General features: G+C 35.8%; 1 protein-coding gene across 13 annotated transcripts in view; it reads left to right on the forward strand.

The window, feature by feature from the left end:
- The window catches only part of LOC128681970 (uncharacterized), a 148,816-nt gene that overhangs the window by 56,546 nt on the left and 69,463 nt on the right, over positions 1 to 22,807 (forward strand). For 2 of the 13 annotated variants that reach the window (XM_053766410.2, XM_064436425.1), the window contains exon 1: positions 20,196 to 20,434. The exons of 10 other annotated variants lie outside the window; for them this stretch is intronic. The gene's annotated coding sequence lies outside the window, so the exon portion shown is untranslated. Of the gene's footprint in view, positions 1 to 20,195; positions 20,435 to 20,495; positions 20,514 to 22,807 lie in introns of those variants that run through there. One more of the 13 variants, XM_053766418.1, reaches the window with a different exon arrangement.

A 22,807-nucleotide genomic window follows, 5' to 3' on the forward strand; every position in this document is an offset into this window, starting at 1 on the left:
GGGTAAACAACTACCCTTATTTTTTCCACAAATTTCTGTCGAGGGCAGCTTTTCTTGATCTTCCTCTGCGCCTAGACCTTTCTGGTACCCATTGAGTAGTCAGACCCATCTGTCTGGCGGCATGAGGCCAGACATGACATTACCAAACCACATTAGCTTGGCTGATCGAAAAATAGAACAAGAATTTTGAAGCGCAGTTCGCATTTTCTGTGCCTGTGAGTGAAGGTCTAATTTCCGTATAAATGTTCCGACTTTGACATGATTTTTTCTGGCCGAAGTATTAGATTTATAGATTATCTTTGAGAAGCCTTCGTCTTATATACAGAGTGATTTCTTATACATTGGCATTATTTTATCTACATGCTCAGTCTATGGTATTGAACAACTTTTCGTATGGAACATTTAAATCGCGAAAAAAAAATCAGCTGATTCATACATTTTCCACAAGTTAGGTATTTTATTTTGTATAAAACAGTTGATTTTTTTTTCGCGATTTTGAAGTTACCTCCATACTAAAGGTTGTTTAGAATCATGTTATGAACAAGTTGGACTATATGGTCGCAATCAAAAATAAAAATAAAAAATGTCATCTTGACTTGCTCGCTCTTCCGTCTAGGCTGAATACGAAATACGATTTTCACTCTCAACAAAATATAATAATCTTGTGCAATCTCGGCTGATGTTTTATTTCATCGATTACTTTTGTAACAGAACATGTAGATAAAATATTGACAATGTATTAATCGCCATTTTGTGAATAACGCTGTGGACTACACTACCGAATTTAAATTTTTTATTTATATGTTTTATTTATTGTTTGTAGTGCGTTTTTGTTTGTTATTACTAATAAATATAATAAAATATTGTATATATAATATTTAATTGGACACTCTTGTCTGTTCTTTTACACATTTGTACTGTCTTTGATCTCGCACTGGCAGATATCTTTGTATTCAGAGAAAAATGGCTGATATAAAACACGCGTCACGTTTTTAATATATCAAAATACGAAACAAAGAAATGCATGCAATATTGAGTTTGGAGTGTAGCATACATGATCTGAAACATTATCAAGATTTAGCTATTTCTCTTGAGGTTTTTCCACATCTTCTTGGATGTAAATTAATAAATATATAGGGACAAGTCACTCAGATTGAGTTAGCCCCAAAGTAAGTTCGAGACTTGTGTTATGAGATATTGACTCAACGACGCTATATTCTATAACATAATACATATATAGATAAACATCCAAAACCCAAGTCAATCTGAAAAAGTACATTCCATGTTGACCTGACCGGGGATCGAACCCGGGACATCTAGTGTAGCAGTCCGGCATGATGACTCGAATATTGATGGCGGCCTTCATTAAGAGACTGGGGCTGGGACATAATTCTTCTCCCACACTGGAGGTCCCAAGTTCGATCCTCGTTCAGATGGAAAACAATATTAGTAGTAATAGGTCTTGGATGTATCTATATATACAGGGTTACTAGTATCAAACGCAAAACCTCCTAAAGACTACTTGGGTACATCTAAACAAGCAACTTTTATTCTACGACTTCGGAATTCGTAGTTTTTTTTTTCATATAAAGAAAAATACATTTAATTTGCGATTCTACACATCTTAACTCTATTTAATAGTCAGTACTAGTAGTACAGTTATGTAGCGCAATCGAACATAGAGTTAAAAAAGGAATTTTATGTATTTATGACGTTTAGACAAAAGTCGTAGAACAAAAGATGTTAGTCTCTATGTACCCTATGCGCCTTTGGAAGGTTATGCGTTAGATACTAGTAACCCTGTATATTTAAGTTATGTTATAAAATTAGTACGTTAATATCCCATAATAGAAGTCTCGAAGTGTAATTCTCAATCTGTGTAATTTGTCCATACATATCCACTCCAGTTACATCTTATTATAATGTATGTATTAGTCTAGTTATTAAGAGAAGAGTTGTTAAATCTTTTCTACTTATATGTTGTGATGTTGTTTGGGTTAGGGAACTTGGAACTTGATAAGCTCATAATCCTGCAATCTAACTAGGTACATCCCACGCTCGGTTGCCTGTCGTGGGGTCTGCTAAGCTGTGTGTCCGTCCGTCAATACCAAACTAATTTATTTTAGGGTTCCGACTTAAATCGTCACTCATTGTTTCGACACATTTGTTCGTTCCGAAATGCCAGTAGTTTGTAGCTTGTGAGAAATAACTATTTAATATAAAAATTGACGTGAAAAAGTGCCTTTGAAGGTCTAATTTCTAAATAAATGATTTGAATTTGTAAATGTTACGCCTATTATACAATAGGCGGGACCTAATTCTAAAAACATTATCTGACAGTCAACCTTTTTATTTTATTATTATTCTATCTTATTCTGTTGGTTGTTGCTAAGTTACTTGTTTACGATACGATACAATCAACCATTCCAGAATCTTGTTTTTATATTTTACAATATAATTACTCATCACTTCTGACCGCCACTGCGATACATTATTCCAATAGGTCATGTCCCAGAACACGATATTTTCTGTTACCAAATTGATTGGACATGATGACTACTCATCTTGGAAATTCGCAATGAAATTGTTACTGACTCGTGAAAAATGTCTGAAATACACGCAAACACTTCCAGAGAAGGACAATACAGAAGAAATTGAAAAGGATCAAGAGGCTTTTGCCTTGATTTGTCTTCATTTGGAACCACAACTCTATCCGTATGTGCAAAATCTTTCGTATACTAAAGAAGTGTGGGATGCGTTGGCAGCCATTTTTGAGGATAAAGGAATTAATAGACGAATAAATTTAATGAATTCTCTCTTGGATGAAAAGCTGGAAAATCATAAATCGATGCATGATTACGTTCAAGCGGTCATGAGTCACGCTCAAAAGCTGAAGGAGATAAATCAAAGTTTCGATGATGATTTAGTTGCTGTGGTACTTTTAAGAGGTTTGCCTGATGTTTATCGCCCATTGCGGATGGCTTTAGAGCACTCAGGGATGAAACTTACCTCAGAAAATGTTCGGCAAAAGCTTTTACAAGAAGATTCGGTTCAGAGCTCTTCTAAGGATTCTTCGCCTATAAATTCAGCTTTAGTAACAAGGAAACAACATAAAAATTCAGTAAAGTGTTTTAAATGTGGGAAGCAAGGTCACAGAAAAATAAACTGTCCAGAAATGAAAAAGGATGCAAAAAGAGAAAATGTATCAACGGTTTCTCCGAGCTCGAAGAAAGTTGGATTATATTGTTCGCTGTCAGTCCATAATTCATTTAATCCCTCGTTGTGGTATTTGGATAGTGGAGCTTCAAATCACATGAGTTTTCAAAAGCACTGGTTTAGAGACTTTAAGGTTACTGATAACAATGTTGTGACATGTGCGAATGATGAGAAAATGTCAAGTACAGGTATGGGTGACATTTTGGTAAGTTTAAAAGGAGTTTTGTTACCTATAAGAGATTGCTCATATGTACCTGATTTGCGAGTTAATCTGTTGTCTATTAGTAAGTTGGTACAGAAGGGTTGGAAAGTGGTTTTTGATTCTGATGGTTGTAAGTTGATTCACTCATCGATGGGCCAAATTACGAGTAAACTTGTGGTTACTGCTAGTGAAGTCTCGGGTATCTATATGTTGGATGACTGTTTTCCTGTTGTAGATGGGGCTTTGGCTACGGTTCAAGTTGAGGACTCGTTGGCGCTTTGGCATCGGCGGCTTGGGCATGTAAATTTAGGTGATTTACGCAAGCTTCCAAGTATCGAAGTTGGAGGAAAGAGTGTAATGGAACCGTGTGTCGCTTGCATTAGAGGTAAGGCGCACAGATTACCTTTTCCAAGGAGTGAGGCAGAGCGAGCTAGTGACAAACTTGGTTTGTTACACGCGGATTTATGCGGTCCAATGTCTGAACATTCGTATGGAGGTGCTCATTACATGTTTATCGTTGTTGACGATTTTACGAGAAAAATGTTCGTTTATTTTCTCAAAGAAAAATCTCAAACTTTGAAAACTTTCAAAGATTTTGTGGTACATGTGGAAAATGAGACAGGTTTACAAGTCAAGAGTATACGGACGGACAATGGTACGGAGTTTGTAAATAAGAATTTTAAATTATTTCTTTCTAGCAAGGGTATAAGGCATCAGTTGACGGTTCCCTACACACCGGAACAAAATGGTGTTGCGGAGAGGTCGCTTAGATCCATAACGGAGATGGCGCGAACCATGTTATTGGATAAAGCATTAAATAAGAAATTTTGGGCAGAAGCTTGTAATGCAGCGGCTTATGTCAAAAATAGATTACCTCACAGTGCAAACAATGGGAAAATTCCGGAAGAAATGTGGACGGGAAAACAACAGAACTTGGATCATTTAAGGGTATTTGGTTCTTTTGCCTATTTACATATTCCTAAAGAGAAAAGAAAGAAATGGGACGCTAAGGTAAATAAATATATTTTTGTAGGGTACTGTGAAGATACCAAAGGCTATCGATTAGCAGATCCTAGCGATCCAAGAAAGATAATAACAGGAAGAGATGTTATTTTTATCGAAGGTTCAGATTTACAGTTAAAATCTGGTGAACTGGAATCTGAATTAAGTTCAAAGGTTGATTCTCCTCTAGAGACTGATGATAATGATAATGTTGTTCTATGGGAAATAGATCACTCTTCAAAGGTAGAGCCATCTACATCAACACCGGTAGTTCCTAATGATGTATCGAATGACTTATCTATTAACGATGAAATCAGTACATCAAATGAAAATGATGTTGATAATTTTGAAGATTGCCATGAAGAGGAACCGAGATATCCTTTAAGGAATAGGATTTTACGCAGTACTCAAAGTGGATTATATTGTTATCATAGTTTAAATGATAAAGAGGAAGAACCGCGGACTTACAGAGAAGCATTAAGAAGGCCAGATAGTCATGAGTGGCAAGCAGCAATGGAACGTGAATTAGAGTCTATGAAAGAGCACGACGTTTGGAAGGTAGTTGAGAAACCGCCTGAAGCCAAAGTAGTTGGAAATAAATGGGTCTATAAATACAAATATGATGCTGACGGTAAAATGACATACAAGGCTCGTCTTGTCGCAAAAGGGTTTACACAGTCATATGGCGTAGATTATTTTGAGACATTTTCACCGGTCGTGAGAAGATCAACTCTAAGGTTGTTGCTGGCTTTGGCTGCGGAAAATGATTTACAGGTGCATCATTTCGATGTAAATACAGCATTTTTGAACGGGGATTTGCATGAGAAAGTTTATATGCTATTACCGGAAGGTTATGTTCAAAAAGATTCGAATAAAAAGGTTTGTTTATTGCAGAAGGCAATATATGGCCTTAAACAAGCCAGTCGTTCATGGAATGAAAAAGTAAATAGTGTCTTACTATCAATGTCATTTAAACGTTCTGACATTGATCACTGTTTATATTATAAAGATGATATTTTTATATGTCTTTATGTGGATGATTTTATTATATTTTTTAGAAATATAAACAGTAAATTAAGTTTACTGATGGGTTTACAAATGGTGTTTAAAGTTAAAGATTTGAAGGAAGCCCGGCAAGTCTTAGGGATGGGCTTGGAGAGAAGAAATAATGATGGGTTCTTTCTACACCAGAGAAAGTTTATAGAAACTTTACTGAAAGACTTTAATATGGATAATTGCAAGCCGATTAAAGTCCCACTTGAGCTTAATCTACATAAAGTTTTGGCAGATGGGGGTGATGATGGTAAGGACTACCATAGTGATGACAAGAACTGCCAAGAAACTTTAAGATTTAGATACCAGTCTTTGGTAGGCGCTTTAAATTATTTAGCTTGTAATACTAGACCTGACATATCAGCCGCCGTGAGCTTCTTGGCTCAGTATAATTCATGTTGTCAGTCTGTACACATGAAGGCAGCTAAGCGTGTATTGCGTTACCTGAAGGGAACGTATAACTTAGGCCTCATATTCCAGAAGTCTAATGAACTGTTTAATTATGGAATTACAGGGTATGTCGACGCTGACTGGGGAGGACAGATCAAGGATAGGAAGTCATATTCAGGATATATCTTCAAATTAGGATTGAATACCATTTCCTGGGAGTGCTGTAAACAAAACTGCGTTTCACTCTCGTCGACAGAAGCGGAATATGTTGCACTATCGGAGGCTTCTAAAGAAGCGACATATCTTTTACGGTTAGTGGAAGATATTGCAAACATCACTGATACTGTGGTTGTCAAAGTTAGAATTGATAACCAAAGTGCAATCGCTTTAGCTAAAAACGCGATTGCTCACCGTCGCACTAAGCATATAGATATACGGTATCATTATGTTCGTCATTGCATCAATGAAAAGTTAATCGAGTTGGAGTACATACCTACTGAAGATAACATTGCAGATGTACTGACGAAACCTTTGCCTCGTGTAAAGTATGAAAAGTGTGTGTCTGGTTTGGGTTTATGTTTGGCTGTGTAATAGGGAATAAGAGTGACGAATGGTTACTTGAGAGGAAGTGTTGGTTGTTGCTAAGTTACTTGTTTACGATACGATACAATCAACCATTCCAGAATCTTGTTTTTATATTTTACAATATAATTACTCATCACTTCTGACCGCCACTGCGATACATTATTCCAATATATTCACCTTGCTTTCTCAGCTTGGTCTAATGGTTGACTGATATAAAATGCCATATGGCGTTAAATCCACCTTTTTGTAGAAATTTTGTAGAAAAAAGTTCTTAAAAAAATACCTTGGGTCTTACAGATAATGTTCTGGGTGCAAAATACTTCATAATTATTTAAATACAAATAATACGGTAATTTTATTAATAACACAAATCAATAGGAAATAAATAAAAAAACGATCGTACCCTAATCATCGGATTTGATCACCAGCGTTGCTTCTTAACAAATGGCTCGATCGAACAGAATGAGAATCATATAGATTTCCCACGGGCAAACGTTTGTGATATGATGCCGTGAGAAGGGGCCCGTATAACAAACAATTGACTGCCCATAAAACAATGGAAGGTTATGGGGTTTTAGTCATTTCCAATCGTTATTCGAAAAATAATTTTGTGCTTGCCCTTACACCTGTTTAGTTCAACCGTTTGAACTTCAGATCAAGTCACAACGAGCAATCTAATAAAACAAATACTTGAAAAAGAAATATAATATTGCATTTTCTTGACAAGTCCTATAATAACAATTTACTTTGAAGTGCTTAAAGAGCTCTTGTAAAGAAAAATGTAAAGGCTTTCAAGAATTATTTTCAATTGTAATGTAAGAAGAAAATTGGCTGTGTGAATGTAGTTCTATCAACTATTGACGTAATTTGTTTTTATTCTAAAAGAGAAAAAGCGAAACGTACACTTTACCATTTCGATAAATATTTTTTTATTGTTAAGCTCAAAAGCAGCTAAGTATGCGTAAAGTTTTTGCATGACTGTGTGACGCGTATGCATACCACGTGTTTTGTATGGAATCCATACAAAAAACGCGCACGCGTACGCTTTACGATGCGGTTGGTGTAGTGTGCATCTACCCTTATTATATTACTAGAATTCCTCAATTTTCTGCTTCGCTGAAATATCATTTCATTAAACTAGAGAATAGTTTATCAAAAGTTTAACCTAGCAAGGCTGTGGCACCTTTGACACAGAAACAATTTTCTTTGCTACAAAGCAAGAGTAAAATGCATTTATAAAAGGTATTATTTAAAAGGAATTTTCTTTGGAACGGACTCCAGAAAATGCGATTCAAATCTAATACAGTGGGGCAGCAGACAGCTTTGAGTGTCTCTTGGTATTTTGCATTCCGGGGGCATGCAATGCGGAGTATTCCGTGCACTGACCCCGCGACAACTAGCTAGACTCGCGGGTCCAGTTTACGAGTAATATTTTTTTAATTTTCTTCGTCGTTGTAAAAATAGCATATTGTCATGTATTATTGTCGCACAGCGGGATCTGTGTGCGTAGTGCGATTGTGCAGCGCAGCGAACCAATCACATTGCGCCATTGTGACGCAACAGCGACCACAACGAATTCGCGAAACGCTTCGAATCGACTCGATTGTGACAAGTGAAATGCAAGCCCGCACCCGAAACTTTCGCTTTTTTGTATTCACCTCGAGGGACTTCTCGAGGACTGCATAAGCTTCAGAATCTTATATACAACATCCTGAAAACATTTTTCATTTTGGTTTTGCGTTTTCAACTGCCAAAATATACTATTTGAAAGAATAATAATAAAATATTCTTCCGTCAACTGGTCCTGCGGGTCCAACGAGGTCAGTCGATGGAACACTCCAATGTGGTGCTGCTCTGTATGTTAGTCTATTTCGAATTTGTATTTAAACAGACAGTAGATGTTCTTTTGGTGATCGAGGCCGTGTCGACAACTATCGCCCAATCTCTATACTTACAGCCCTTTCTAAAATTCTGGAACGCTTAATCAACTTGCGTCTAGTGAAGTATCTTGAAGACAAACATTTATTATCTCCCAATCAATTCGGCTTCAGACGTAACAGATCCGCGACAGATGCTGTTCATGATCTTACTACGCACATAGCTCGAAACCTAGATAGTGGTAATAAGTGTGTAGGAGTTTTCCTAGACTTTAAAAAGGCCTTCGACACGGTATCGATCCCAATTCTTCTTCAAAGGCTGGAGTCTTTGGGCATTCGTGGTACCCAGCTAGAATTGTTTACAAGCTACCTTAGCGAGCGAAAGCAGTGCGTAGTTATCGATGGACATCCCAGCTCTTACCTTCCTATTGAATATGGAGTTCCACAGGGAAGCATTCTTGGACCTACCTTGTTTCTTGTGTATATTAATGGGCTATGCTCTCTTAATCTTCCAGAATGTAAAATTATATCATACGCGGACGACACAGCCCTTCTGTTCACTGCTGACAATTGGAAACTTGCCTTCGATCATGCACAGGCCGGGCTTAACTGTGTTACAGAATGGTTGCGTCTCAATCTACTCACGCTTAATATCCAAAAAACTTGTTTCCTCACTTTTTCGATATACACTCCACCTAAAAATTCAACTTCGTACACGCTCACTGCACATTCGCACCCAACAGTCTCTCCCTCTTCTTGCTCTTGTCCTCCCTTAATCTGTTCTAAAAATATTAAATACTTAGGAATTCACTTAGATGATAGACTAAGCTTCGAGAAACACCTAAAAATAACAGCCGGAAGAGTTCGTAAACTAATTTATGTTTTTAAAAAATTGCGTCATGTTGCTGATACTTCTGTTCTCAAAATGGTCTACACTTCACTATGTGAATCCATACTTACCTATGGTATTACATCCTGGGGCGGTGCAGCAAAATCTCATCTTCTCTGTCTAGAACGTGCTCAGAGAGCATTGTTAAAAGTCTGCAAATTCAAACCTATCCTATTTCCGACCACCGATCTTTACCGGCTGTGCCAGGTGCTTACAGTCCGACAACTTTATATATTAAATACTATCCTAAAACAGCACCAGGATAAAAAACCATTCCCTTTCTCGTCCCGCTCTGCTCGTAATCCTCCGTCCCTTGTATTGGAATGTTTTAATACTTCCTTCTCCCACCGTTTCCACTGTTTCATGGGTCCATTCTTATATAATAAATTAAATCGAACGCTTCTATTACATAAGTTACTAAAATATAGTTGTAAAAGGGAAGTTACAAACTTTTTAATCGGGTTAGACTATAATGAAACCGAAAATCTAATTCAACCTCTAAAATAATTATTTACCTGTATAGTGCTTTTTTCTGATTACATATGCTCCTATATTGTTTTTCAAAAAAATTATAAATATATATCATCATATTCCTATTAGATTTGTATTCTATGCATTTATATGTACTTTAATATCTAATATATATATATTATTATTTATCATTATTATACATATACATATTATATTAGTATCTATGATAAATATGACGATATACAATACACATATATTTTAACTTTGTATAATATAAAAATATTATAAACTTTATTGTGTTTGCTCAATTAGACAAGTGTTAACTGTCCTACTCCTTGTGGGGAGAGGCTGGTGATCTGAGATACAGGCTCTGCTTAGTTCAGACACCAGTCTCTCGCAGTCTTTATATGTAAAACAATTACTTGTACTAAATTTAAGAACACAGAAAGATTGTGGAGAATAATAAACATTTTTTGAATTTTTTGAATTTTTTTGTTTCCTGGTACTCTAATGCTGTATAACGGATCCGATTTAAAATGCGTTCTCCGCGATCTCGCTACCTTTATTTTACAATATACCCCTTTCATTTTACATGGCAATTACAATATTTTTATGAATTTAAAGTATTACATTTACATCATGGCTCAATTTCCCGGCACATAAGGTGAACCGAAATCAGCGCAGATTTCATTGGAGATGAAAGTATTAGAAAGGATTTATAGTGGTTATTATTTGTGAAAAAATAAACGAGTATTTTCAATTTCGCGGTTAACCACAAAAATCCCGTAAATAACACTTCCATGTCTAATTAAACTTGCGCTGACGGTCGCCATTTTGGTTCAACTTCAACTTATGCGCTGAGGATTGTATTTATTTCGTATCAAGGCGATTACTCCTACTACTAGCGCCACCTCCCATTTTTATTTATTTCTTTTATTTCTTAGCGAAAATTAGAAAATATTCTATTTTTTGTAAATATTTTATATAATTATGATTTAATAATACAAAGAATTTTAGTACAAAGTATTATATAGTTTTCAATAATACAATAAATAAATAAATATTAGGACAAATCACACAGATTGAGCTAGCCCCATAGCAACAATACTATATTTTATAACAAATACATATATAGATAAACATCCAAGACCCGGGCCAACCAGAAAAAGATCATTTTCCATCATGACGCGACCGGGGATCGAACGGGTTCGATCCTCTCGGTTCAGGAGCACTCACTTTGCCACTGCCCCACCGAGGTCGTCTAATGTGGTCACAGTAGACCAAACGGAATTTAGTCGCCACCGTTTTCGATTTAGTCAACTGTGACTACATTATGCAATGGAAACCTTTGTCGTTGCAAAATAAATATATAACGCACGACGTATAATTAATTAAAACGTTTAATGAATTGAAACGAAATGAAGCGCCAACGTTAAGAAATTGGTATCAGTTAAATGCCCATAAACAAGACAGCGAAGTCGCGTTTAGAATCCAATTAAAACTGAACAATATTACCGGCTCCATAACGTTTCACACGTCGCGGTCGCCTATAAAAGTAAATCTTGCAAGTTAAATGTTCGTCGAACAGGTAATGAAAGGGGAGGGGTGCCTTGAAAGGGGTACCTTGTGATATACTTGTGTATTGTGGTGTCGCCGACTGATTTAAACACATTTTGCCTTGACGATTTTCTTACATTTAGATTTTTTTCTTCCACATTCAAAGCTAATATTTTATATACGAAAATCTATCTATCTCTGTTTCACGCTTTCACGATTAAATAGCTGGTATGATTTTGACGAAATTTAAAGTATAATATGTTTTTCATACAAGCCTTCAACAGCGCTATTATACATAGTCGTATTGATTGCACTGAGTTGCAACGTCAAATTTGACGTTGATTTTAACCGGCGCGCCGCTGACGTTCAGTCACAACTTTGCGTTTTTCTGCACATATTAAAGTTAGCTTCAAAGTTGACGGTGCAACCCAGGGTGGGTTACTGTATACTTTTTAACGAAGCGACGGTTAAGATGTGAACTGTCTTTTAATCGATGAAATCTTCGCGTTGCGATGTTATTAACATACTAGCATGTCCATAATTGCTTTTCACTACTCGTACTGGAAACAGTTAACACAAAAGGGTGTATAGGGTGTCCATATTTAGCAGGTTAATTTGTATAATTCGGCAAAGGTTCGAAGTTAGTCAAACAGGGCCGCTCTGTATTACAAAGTTTAGTCGTTGCTTATATTATAAGCTATATATGCTTATATAGTAAACATTAGTCTCCTAGGTATGCAGAGATGACGACTTCGGTGGCGCAGTGGTAAAGTTCTTGCCACTGAACCGAGAGGTCCCGGGTTCGAACCCCGGTCCGGGTCATGATGGAAAATTGTCTTTTTCTGATTGGCCCGGGTCTTGGATGTTTATCTATATATGTATTTGTTATAAAATATAGTATCGTTGAGTTAGTATCCAATAACACAAGTCTCGAACTTACTTTTGGGCTAGCTCAATCTGTGTGATTTGTCCTAATATATTTAATTTTATATTTATTTATAGATAGGACCAACACTGAACAAAACTTGTATTTTCACACCATTAGTTTGGTCTATCTATAATAATACTAGCTGCCCCAATTCTCTAGCTCTCCAAATATCTGGGTTATTCTTCGTGTCCCCCACGTCTTGGCCCCGTGGGGGCCAACAAGGAAAATTTTCTTGTTGTCCCCCATGAAGGACAACGGGAATATTTTGTACATGATTGTTTTCGTTTGCCCAAATCAATACATATAATAAAATTGAAGAAAGGCCAAATTTGTACATAATAGTAAATAATAGTAATAGTAAATATAAAAAACTGTTTAATTTACGTTTGTGATTAATAAAAAACCGGGACGGAAAACGTCATGGAAAATGGGACGGCATGCGTTGCAGAAAGCGGGAGTGTGAGTAGGAGCGGGAAATGGGAAGGAGACACGTAGTGGGAAACAGGACGGGACACATTGCAAAAACATGATGAAACAATATGTAGGAAACGGTACGGGATATCTACATTACATAGCAGGAAGCGGGATTGGACAAGTTTGTGCGACGAGACACGCAGCGGGAAACAGAAAATTGAACTAAAGAAGAGAAAAAATGCGAATTTGAATCATATATGTTTACCAGTCTGCAGAGTACGCGATAAAAAAGTTACAGAGATTTTGCTATGAAATACACGCGGGCGAAGCCGCGGGCAGAAGCTAGTGTATAATAAAATTACATTTTTTTAAATTTCATATAAATTAATGATTAAAAGATGATTACTTTAATAAATGTTGATTACTTTAGAAAACACTTATTAGCGTTTACTAAACAGTAACAGTCTGAACCTACCAAAACAAATTTAAAAACTATTTTTTATTATTACATTGAAAAATTTCCGAAATTTACAAAAATTCCAACGTCTTCGACAATTAGGTATATTTCACTCGCTTTTGTAATCCTCATTCATGTTGTTGTAATGTAAACAAAATAAACGAAAACTTCAAAAATTACCGTATCTTTAGAAGTTTTCGCGAATATTTCTTGAAACGTTTCTGGAAAATTTTCGGTAAATTTTACCTCTTTTACGTGGATCCTTCAGCGTGTAGATGGTAAGACACGCAGGGCAAGACAGTATGTGTGTGTATGTGTATGGGGGAGCTTGATGTGCTGTTGACTGTACTATGAAAGTGGATGCTGTAATTTCCATACGTAACATCTCCACGAGGTTTAATTAAATCAATACTGTTGTACATAGTCGTGTCGACGAAATAATTACGTGTGTTTGTAATGTAAACATTAAACGTGAGAGTTAAAACGACGGCTTCAATGAATACAGTAATTAAAATTTTAAACAAACTCCATTGATTAATTAAAGTTTATATTGAGACAATAATTACGCAATAATATAGCTATTCAAATTGGGAATCCAACATTTTAAGGTTTTTCAGTTTTACACTGACCCAGATCACTCAGGGCGTCGCGGCTTCACAACTCTGTATTCAAACCGGAACACGCTAAGGTGAGAGATAGAAACAGTGAGAAAATCATCGTATCGAAATGAAAATACAGTTATGTATATTAATTAAGCAATAAACTGAGCTAAAGTAGGCAATGTGATATATTCAGTGAAGCCACAATGAGATGTTAGCCTCATTTTTCACAGAGTCACTCGGCAGGAGGCCGGCGCCTCTTAGATGTTATCACTTGTCACTACTGTTCTACTAGTTGCGCTTAGTATATTTTAGATAAAATATCTTGTCAGCTATACTTATGTTAGTGATAATTCTGGTCTTAGGAAAGTTTGTTATAAAAGTGCATAAAAAAAACCCAGGACCTGAAAAGAAAGAAATTAGTATTTTTTACAAAAATGTAATTTTTGACACAAGCTTTTATTGTTGTCAGAGAGTTCTTTGTGCAGTAAACCGTTGAGGAGTTCCCACGCCTGTTGCCGTTCCCGGGTGCACCATATGGTCATCCTTATAAATAATGCATTGTCATCCAAACTAAACTTCTGTAAAAACAAAAATGTGTGCTATTCTTCACTTGCAGGTTAAAAAACGAATTTTGGTACAGGGCTTTAAAGGATAATTCTTTCTAATAGACAAATTGCAGTCAATCTCATGTCTGAAGCTTTATTCTATCTATTTACGAGTATTAACCATATATCTAGCTTAAATTTATACATACGATTGTGCTCATTGTGCTCCCTTACAAATGTTTGTAAAGTATGATGGTAGTTAAACTGAGCATAGTTTTGTTAGCCTTTTTCCAACGAGTTTATGTATTCGTCAACAGTTCCCAACTTGTGGCTATGTTGCGTCGCCACAAAACTTTTGCTTGTCTAGGACCGCGAACTAAGGTATCTATTTGTGTTAAATGGCATATTTAAATTACATAACATTACTGTGTTGTTTATAAATTACTAACACACTCGAACCTATTGAGCTTAGGTCCCTTTTGGGGATTAGCTCGGTACTCGCAGATAATCCTAATGAATCCGGAAAATTCCAGCGGGCTTTATATCTTTACATCTTTATTCGCATATAAAACAAGAAAAGGTTTTTAGTCCTTTCTTTATTTATACTCGTAGGTTAAGGCTAACTTTATTACAAAAGAATTGTGGAATAGCGTCAGTTACTGTACTTTATACCATGTAAGACCAAGAACATGCATGTCCGGTTGTCCAATATTACACGCTTGACGAATAAGCAAATAATGAGCGATTAATAAACGCTTGACACATTGAATGAGTGAATGAATCAATTTCACGCATTTTTAGACAATCTACAGTCCATGTTTGTATTACAACTGGTACCTTCATTCGTTTAAAATAACATTTTTCATAATTTAATAATCGAATATTATTATTGATAAGTTCAATTGCTTCGATAAATTTGAGATTTTCGACTTTCGTGAATAGAGCGATGTTATGAAAAGACACAGTCATGTTTACGATTTTATTTTTGTTATTTGCTGTCCTTTATCCAGACACAAACAGTCGTTTTTATTATTTTTCCGAAATGAAACGTAAGCAAGCAATTATTTGAGTAGACGTGTAATGGCTAACACACCTGGGACGAGATTCAACACAAATAAATCCTCCGTGCGCAAAAAATATAATGGGATACACACAAAAAAGCTTAAGGCCGAATTTTGATATTTATATGTTATTGCTTACATGATACATTTAATAAGAATGCAAAAATAAAATTAAAAAATATGCTTTCTTTTCCAGATGTTCTCTGAAAGATTCTTCGTTGAAGTTATTAGGTTTATCCTACTAATGTTATGATGCGAAAGTTTGCGAGGATATATGTGTATATGTTTGTTTCTCTTTCAAGCAAAATTTACTGGACGGATTGTTATGTTTGGTACACGGGTAGAATATAACTTGGAATAACAGTTAGGGTACTTTTTGACCCCAGGGGAGAAATTCCTAAGGGGGCGAAGTCCCGGTACGGAGCTAGTTCAGAAATAAATTAACGGCAGTTTGTTACACCGGTTCTTGTCCATAGCTACCAGTTGATGGTAGCCATAGCTACCGCCACTGCATTTGAAAAATACAATATTTCTACCTTTCACAAAAATTTTGTATTTTTTTAATAACTGTCAATAATAAATCATAGAAAATTTATACACTTATTATTTATTAAAACTTTATAACATCATAACAGTAAATATCAAAGGGAGTGTAATTTTTGGCAAAACTGAATTAAGCCGCGTCACGAAAGTAGTCTCACGGTGTTATATGGTAACTATCAATAATAGATCGGCCACATTGTTGTTTTCAGTGACTGTAGCGCCGCATCCAGGATCTTCTATCTTGGACCGGCTATCTCGAGCTCAAAATATAGATTAATTTTTGTTAAGAATCGCATTTACTGGTAACGGCAAATGACAACGATGTGAGTTTCAAAACATATTTCATCGCAAAATACCAACATGTGCGGCTAAGACAGGCTATTCCTATTTTTCTTTTGCATCCGATGGGAAAAATCAATTACCATTTACTTATCCAAAATCCTGATTCATACTTATACATAAAATATTATGCATCATGAACATTCTCACTTTAAATTCAATCAGAAGGTTATTTCCAAAACCTTTCCATTGTCAATCCATCAAATATATAACTAAATATAAATATATTAAGACAAATCACATAGATTGAGCTAGCCCCAAGATAAGTTCGTGACTAAAACATATCTAACTAATACATATCTTTTTTTGATTGGCCTGGGTCTTGGGTTTATCTTCACCCAAGACCCAGGCCAATCAAAAAAATATCATTTTCCATCATGACCCGACCGGGGATCGAACCCGGGACCTCTCGGTTCGGAGGCAAACACTTTACCACTGCGCCATTCGAGGTCGTCAAAAAAAGTGAAAACCGAGCGGCAATTGCGCCCCAGACTGCCCAGGCCCAGTAATGGGATACATCACGCTCGTAAATAGGCTGTTACAGCACTTTTACAAATTACCGTGTTTTGTTCTATGATAGTAATTGTAATTGCGATTACAGTGGCCAGTACAAAATGCGATGGTCATACGGTAATCACGGATAGTGGTTCGCGTTTATTAGCTCATTTTGTTTGTCTGTGGGTAAGTTTCTTATTTACTTAAGTGATGCATCCCTTAGTATTCACTAAGGGATGCATCACGCCCTTTTCAGGGATTTATATAAATAAATAGGGACGAATCAAACAAATTGAGTTAGCCCCAAACTACGTTCGAAACTTGCGTTATGGGATACTAACTTAACGACACTATAAGTATTATATAACTTATACTTATATAACGTATCCAGCCGATGACCGGGGATCGAACCACGAAGGTCGACCATACCTTAGGAGGTAGAAACACAAACACAAATCACTTTGTTGTGTGTCGTGATCTGTTTTTTAAGGATCGTCGTATCAAATCGAAAATAAGAAATATTTGAGTCTACATTTCTTTTAGTTGAGTTGAGACATTTGGCCGATTGGTTTTATTTTGGTAACCCCACTCGCAGTCGTCTGTAGGGGAAACGCCGACGTTCATTAGGGGACAAATAAAGTGGGGCTAATTTTCGTATAGCGATCTCTTTGATCCATGATTTTTAGGCTGTTTAAAACATTGAAATCTTTGCAGAGAGTGATAAACTTGCTAATCCTTATCCTCACATATTATAAAACAAAGTGTTCTACCGCGTCTGTCGTCTGTATGTTCGCGATAAACTCAAAAATTACTGCACGGATTTTCATGCGGTTTTCACCAATACATAGTGTGATTACTGAGGAACGTTTAGGGGTATAATTTTTACGTTTTTACCCGAGCGAAGCCGGGCAGGCCGCTAGTATAACAATATTTGCAAGTTTATCGCTCTCGATTTAGATCAAAACAAGCTTGATATGGTACTTTTACTTACCAAGTAAATTAGTTTGATTGAGTTATAACTTGAGTGAGCAACAAATTAACATTGTGAATGTGATTCTATGTGATGTGATGATGTGTGTCTGTACATAAACCATTGAAAGGTAATAGATACATTTAGTGTACGGATAAAGTGAGTAACTAAAAATGCATATCCTTTTCTATTTACCTCCCACAGTAGTCCCACGGGAGCCGAACAAGTGATTAAAATCTTAATGCAGTGTTGTAAAAAAAAACTAGTAAATTTAGCCCCTGTTACAGAGTGAACATAGCACCTAAATTTGTCGAATATGAGATTAGAGTATTTTACGCCGCTTTCGAAATGCGCTGTTACTTTTTATGAGCGAGATACCAAGCGTCCCATGGTGTAATAATGGGATTTTATTGAATTCGCCTTAGATATCGGTAATAGATTAAATAGGCTTAATAATTGTCAATTTTGGCCCTGTTTTCCCATTATCTTATATAATATACTACAAGAAACACAATATTGGAATTGTACAATAGTTGGAAACAACTGGCCTGCAACTATAACTTTTAAGATATCAGGATAACGTCCAAGGTAAAGTCTAAGCCGATTCTCACGAAATCGAAGTTCACTACATCAATTGTCTCCTAATTATTTTTGAAAAAGATCAGCGAATACATCAATCGAAATTGAACGACAGACAATTGATGGAATGAAGTTTAATTACGTGGGAATCGAGCCACTATATTCTTTCCTACCTTTGTATCTTTTTATAATTTAGTGCTCCCATAGAAAGTATCATATATATATACTATATAATATTTCCCCGGTCATGTCTATCCTACATATCTATTATAAATGCGAAAGTTTGTAAGAATGTGTGTGTGTACGGATTGTTATGAAATTTGATACACGGGTAGAATATAACCTGGAAAACACATAGGTTACTTTTATCACGAAATTCCCTCGGGAGCGAAGCCCCGTTCGCAGCTTGTAATACTATGGAGTTCTAGAAATAAATATCGAATCTTGTTAAGCTGGTATATTAACAGAGCCGTATGTTTTTAGGCATCACTAGCGTGAGATTAGAGCTAATAAATCAGTCGGTTTACACTGCCAATTTTACCGGCATTCAACCTGAAGTCGACCTTATAACTAACAGTTTAAACACTTATTTCGACAGCCGCAAGTAATTTGGTACGGATAATTACGGCACTATGAAAACGTTGCGCGAAATACGTTTCATTTCCTTAGGGAACCAGACAACCACACCTCGAAAACAATTCGGAAGTACCATTATGTGCTATGAAGACTTCATTCCATGGATTTTGGCGAATAAAACCAGACTTTAGCAAAGTTCAAACGCGTTGCAAACTTCACATTTTTATACTCTATTCTCACGTATTCTTGGTTGCCATCAACCATCTTTGATACTGCTGTGATTGTCTCTTATGCTATAAAGGCTCGTCTTATCCCTTAGACACCTCTTACGAGGATATAGAGTGATCTTTTTAATCGCATTCCTCACTGAAGTTTATGGGTATTATGGGTGATATGTGCACTGAGATGGGCCTTCTTGTATTGCTGCAACACAGTACACTTGGCTTTTCAATTGTGCTTTGTGAATACTGTGTTTTATTTTGTGTTTTTATTCTGGTTGTGTATTGTGTTGTTGTTTTACAAATAAATGTTTTATCTATCTATCTATTAGAGAACTGAAACAACTTTGATAAAAGGTCGATGAAGGAAGTTTATGAAGACAAATGTTTATAGTGGCTGAATAGGATGTTGATGATTTTGCTCAGTTCATATGATTCTGTGTCTTCACTTTTTTTCATCAAATTACCATCGGACAGGATTATCATCAAAAGTATGCATGTCTTAATTAATATGTTCTTCTGTTAAAATATTATCAATTTAACATCATTAATCAAAAATATTTTCAATGTTTTGCTAATTGTGTACTGTATAATTTATAACTGTATAACTGTATAATTTATAAAACACACAAATAATAGCGAACCCTTCTATAAATTTACTTGGCATGAACAAAAGACGCCATGGCATGGCGTGTATGGAAGTAGGCCAGGCATCGTCTGTCATAGACGTTATTGGTTCTTTAGAAAGAAAAATTAAATCGGTGAGTCAGTCAGTTGTCGATTGTAATACTAATAAAAATAATATTATGTCTCAATAAATAAATCTTATTAAATCAAGTTTAAAGTATGAATGTAATGCCATTTTTTGGAATACAATCTTCTAATTTAACTGAAATTACAAATTCTATCACTTGAATGATTAAGTATATTTAAGGCATGAAAGAGATAAGAACAAACTCACGTCACGCACATCATAATAAAGTTTATGTTTTATTGTAAAAACACAAGGTATCGATCTATTTTCTCTTTAATCTCCACTCGTTGAAATGCTGACACAAACCTAAAAAAATCCTTGCAAGACAATTCTCATTGACACTGCCAGCTGTATTCTCCCCTCGATAATATAACCTATTGGAAACCCGAAAGGTTTGACACAACCACTGCGAATCCATCCCTTACGCAGTTCTACAACGCATGCGCAAACCGACGCGCCCCCCGCCTCCGCCGCAGTCTGCGTTCAAAACTCGACGCGGTCGTAGCGCCTACGAGCTACGAGTCGTAGCCGATAGCTTGTAGCACCGTAGCGCGTAGCATAACCCCTGCAGTGACGTTGTAACTATTTTTAACATAACATTTTATTATTATAACGTAGACTTAATGAGATTTTAACAATCTAGTGAAGTGAAAGTGCTGCTTTTTACGAATGGATTGCGTGTGAATTTTATAAGTTCTACTCATTTGTGATGTAAGTTGACATCGAGGTTTCTTGGTTCTACGAGTTTACTGTGGCTACGAAGATTTTTTTTTCACACACGCAATATTGTGTAGGTTATTTGAATCGATCTTTTTTTGCTTATTCTTCAGCTTGCGTATTTAGGTATTAAATGATATTAGAATATTCATTTTTAGAATAAGAATTTAGAATATTCATATTTAGGGAATATCTTTGTATTCCCGCCACGCCGAAGTCTAAAAGAGACTCTGAAAATGTCTTATGTAAGATAATATTCTTGGAAGGTTTGCGAGTTACGGTTCCTGAGACATGCGTATGGATTAAAAATAACGAAAAAGTAGACTGATAGTTCCGAAGGAATATTTTGAAGTTTTTAGCGTCACAGTTGTATAACAATCATGTTGTTTATGGGATTGGATTGGTGGGTTTCAACTACTGAAATTACAGCCGCGACCAACAGCTTAATGTGTTTTCCGAAGTACGGCGAAGTTGGCTATAATTATTTTTGGTCACCCATCCATACCAACCATAACGAAAGTGACTTCACCGCCACTATCGCAGGCCGAGCGTGCTACCACTGCGACATCGAGCTCCTCATATCGAAAGATTATTCTCCTTAATTTCTTAGGCTCCGAAAATAACTACGCACGTCATGTCAGGAAAGTTTGGTTCGAACAGAGGATTTCTGTAAATAGAATCAGTAATGATAGGAGATTGTATGAAATTATATACATCATCAATTATATACATATTTGTAACAAGTTTTGTAACGACGCTCTGAGGTCGAAATAGCTTTAATATTAGAAGCGAAATAGCTAGTTTATACATACATAGCTGATTCGTTTCGTAGCGTATAAGATATATAGCTACTAGAAACCCTGCTTCGCTCGGGTAAACCCATCTATACTATTATTACAAAGAGGCAAGCGTTTGTGAGTTTGTATGTTTAAGGCGGGTAATATCCGAAACTACCGAACCGATTTCAAAAATTCTTTCACCATTAGAAAGGTACATTATCCAAGATTGCTATAGGCTATATTTTATCTCAAAATTCCCACGGGAGCGAAGCTCCGGGCAACACTTAGTTATAGATAAAATAAATAATACACCTAAATCCTGAGGATTCACACTATCTGTTAAAAAATCCTCATCAAAATCCGTAAATCCGCTACGATGTTTTAAAGATCTGAGCATACTTAGATACAGATAGAAAGAAGCGACTTTATTCTATGTTATGTTTATTAGTCGGGTTTGTATGCTCTCAAGGTCGATCACTATATCTACATGTATTTAATATTTGTCTGCCTAATAATTATCTTGTATAATGAGTTTTAAACGTATGTTGAGTTGACAAACTATTTATATAATAGTCCAGGCTGTCGCGTAAACATAACCTGTATTATTTTTCGATTTTAATCTTAATTTTGAAATGTAATATTATTTGGTCTATATTTACATGCATACAGTAGGTATAGTATCACGTCTGTCTTGTTTATAAATTGTAGTATCTACATTTTACCCTTCTATTAATAAATGTGCTATAAAATAAATAAAAATAAAATTTTAAATTTATAAAAAAAATAAATATATTAGGACAAATCACACAGATTGAGCTAGCCCCAAAGTAAGTTCGAGACTTGTGTTATGGGATACTAACTCAACGATACTATATTTTATACAAATAAATATATAGATAAACACCCAAGACCCGGGCCAATCAGAAAAAGATCATTTTCAATCATTACCCGACCGGGGATCGAACCCGGGACCTCTCGGTTCAGTGGCAAGAACCTTACCACTGCGCCACCGAGGTCGTCAAAATATATTATAAATAACATATACAGTTTTGTTCGTAGATTTTTGTAATATGCTATAACACTTTGTAGGACAATATTTTTAGGTTCTATCCCCGGGTTAATTAATATGTCTCCCGCGTATAGCACCTAAATCTAAGAAGTCACTAGTCTGTTTACCTGTTCTGTCTGTTTCTTTTGTGGAATTTCAATCATTAATAATATCTTTTGAGAGATTAGTAACTACTTTGCTAGCTCGAGGTGAGCAAACAGAAAAATGGAAAAGGATTTTTCTACTACGTAACGACCGCGCCGGGAAGCGAACCCGATAAGAATAGTCTAGACGTTCCGCCACTACGCCACCAGAATTCTTATTTGCCGGTTCACGCGTCAGTATTGATTTTTCTATAACTTTTGCGTTTGTTAGTTCATTGTTCTTTTATACTGTCTAGAGAAATTCAGTTTTTTAATGTAATTTTGTACACTTAAGAAAGAGATAAATTATTTGTTTTGTTAATAAAGATTTATTAGCAAAACAGATTTTAAAAAATTACATTAACATTACATCAGAAAAAGATAATTTTTCATCACG

Source organism: Plodia interpunctella, chromosome 2 (assembly GCF_027563975.2).
Source record: "Plodia interpunctella isolate USDA-ARS_2022_Savannah chromosome 2, ilPloInte3.2, whole genome shotgun sequence".
In the NCBI taxonomy this organism is placed as follows: Eukaryota; Metazoa; Arthropoda; class Insecta; order Lepidoptera; family Pyralidae; genus Plodia; species Plodia interpunctella.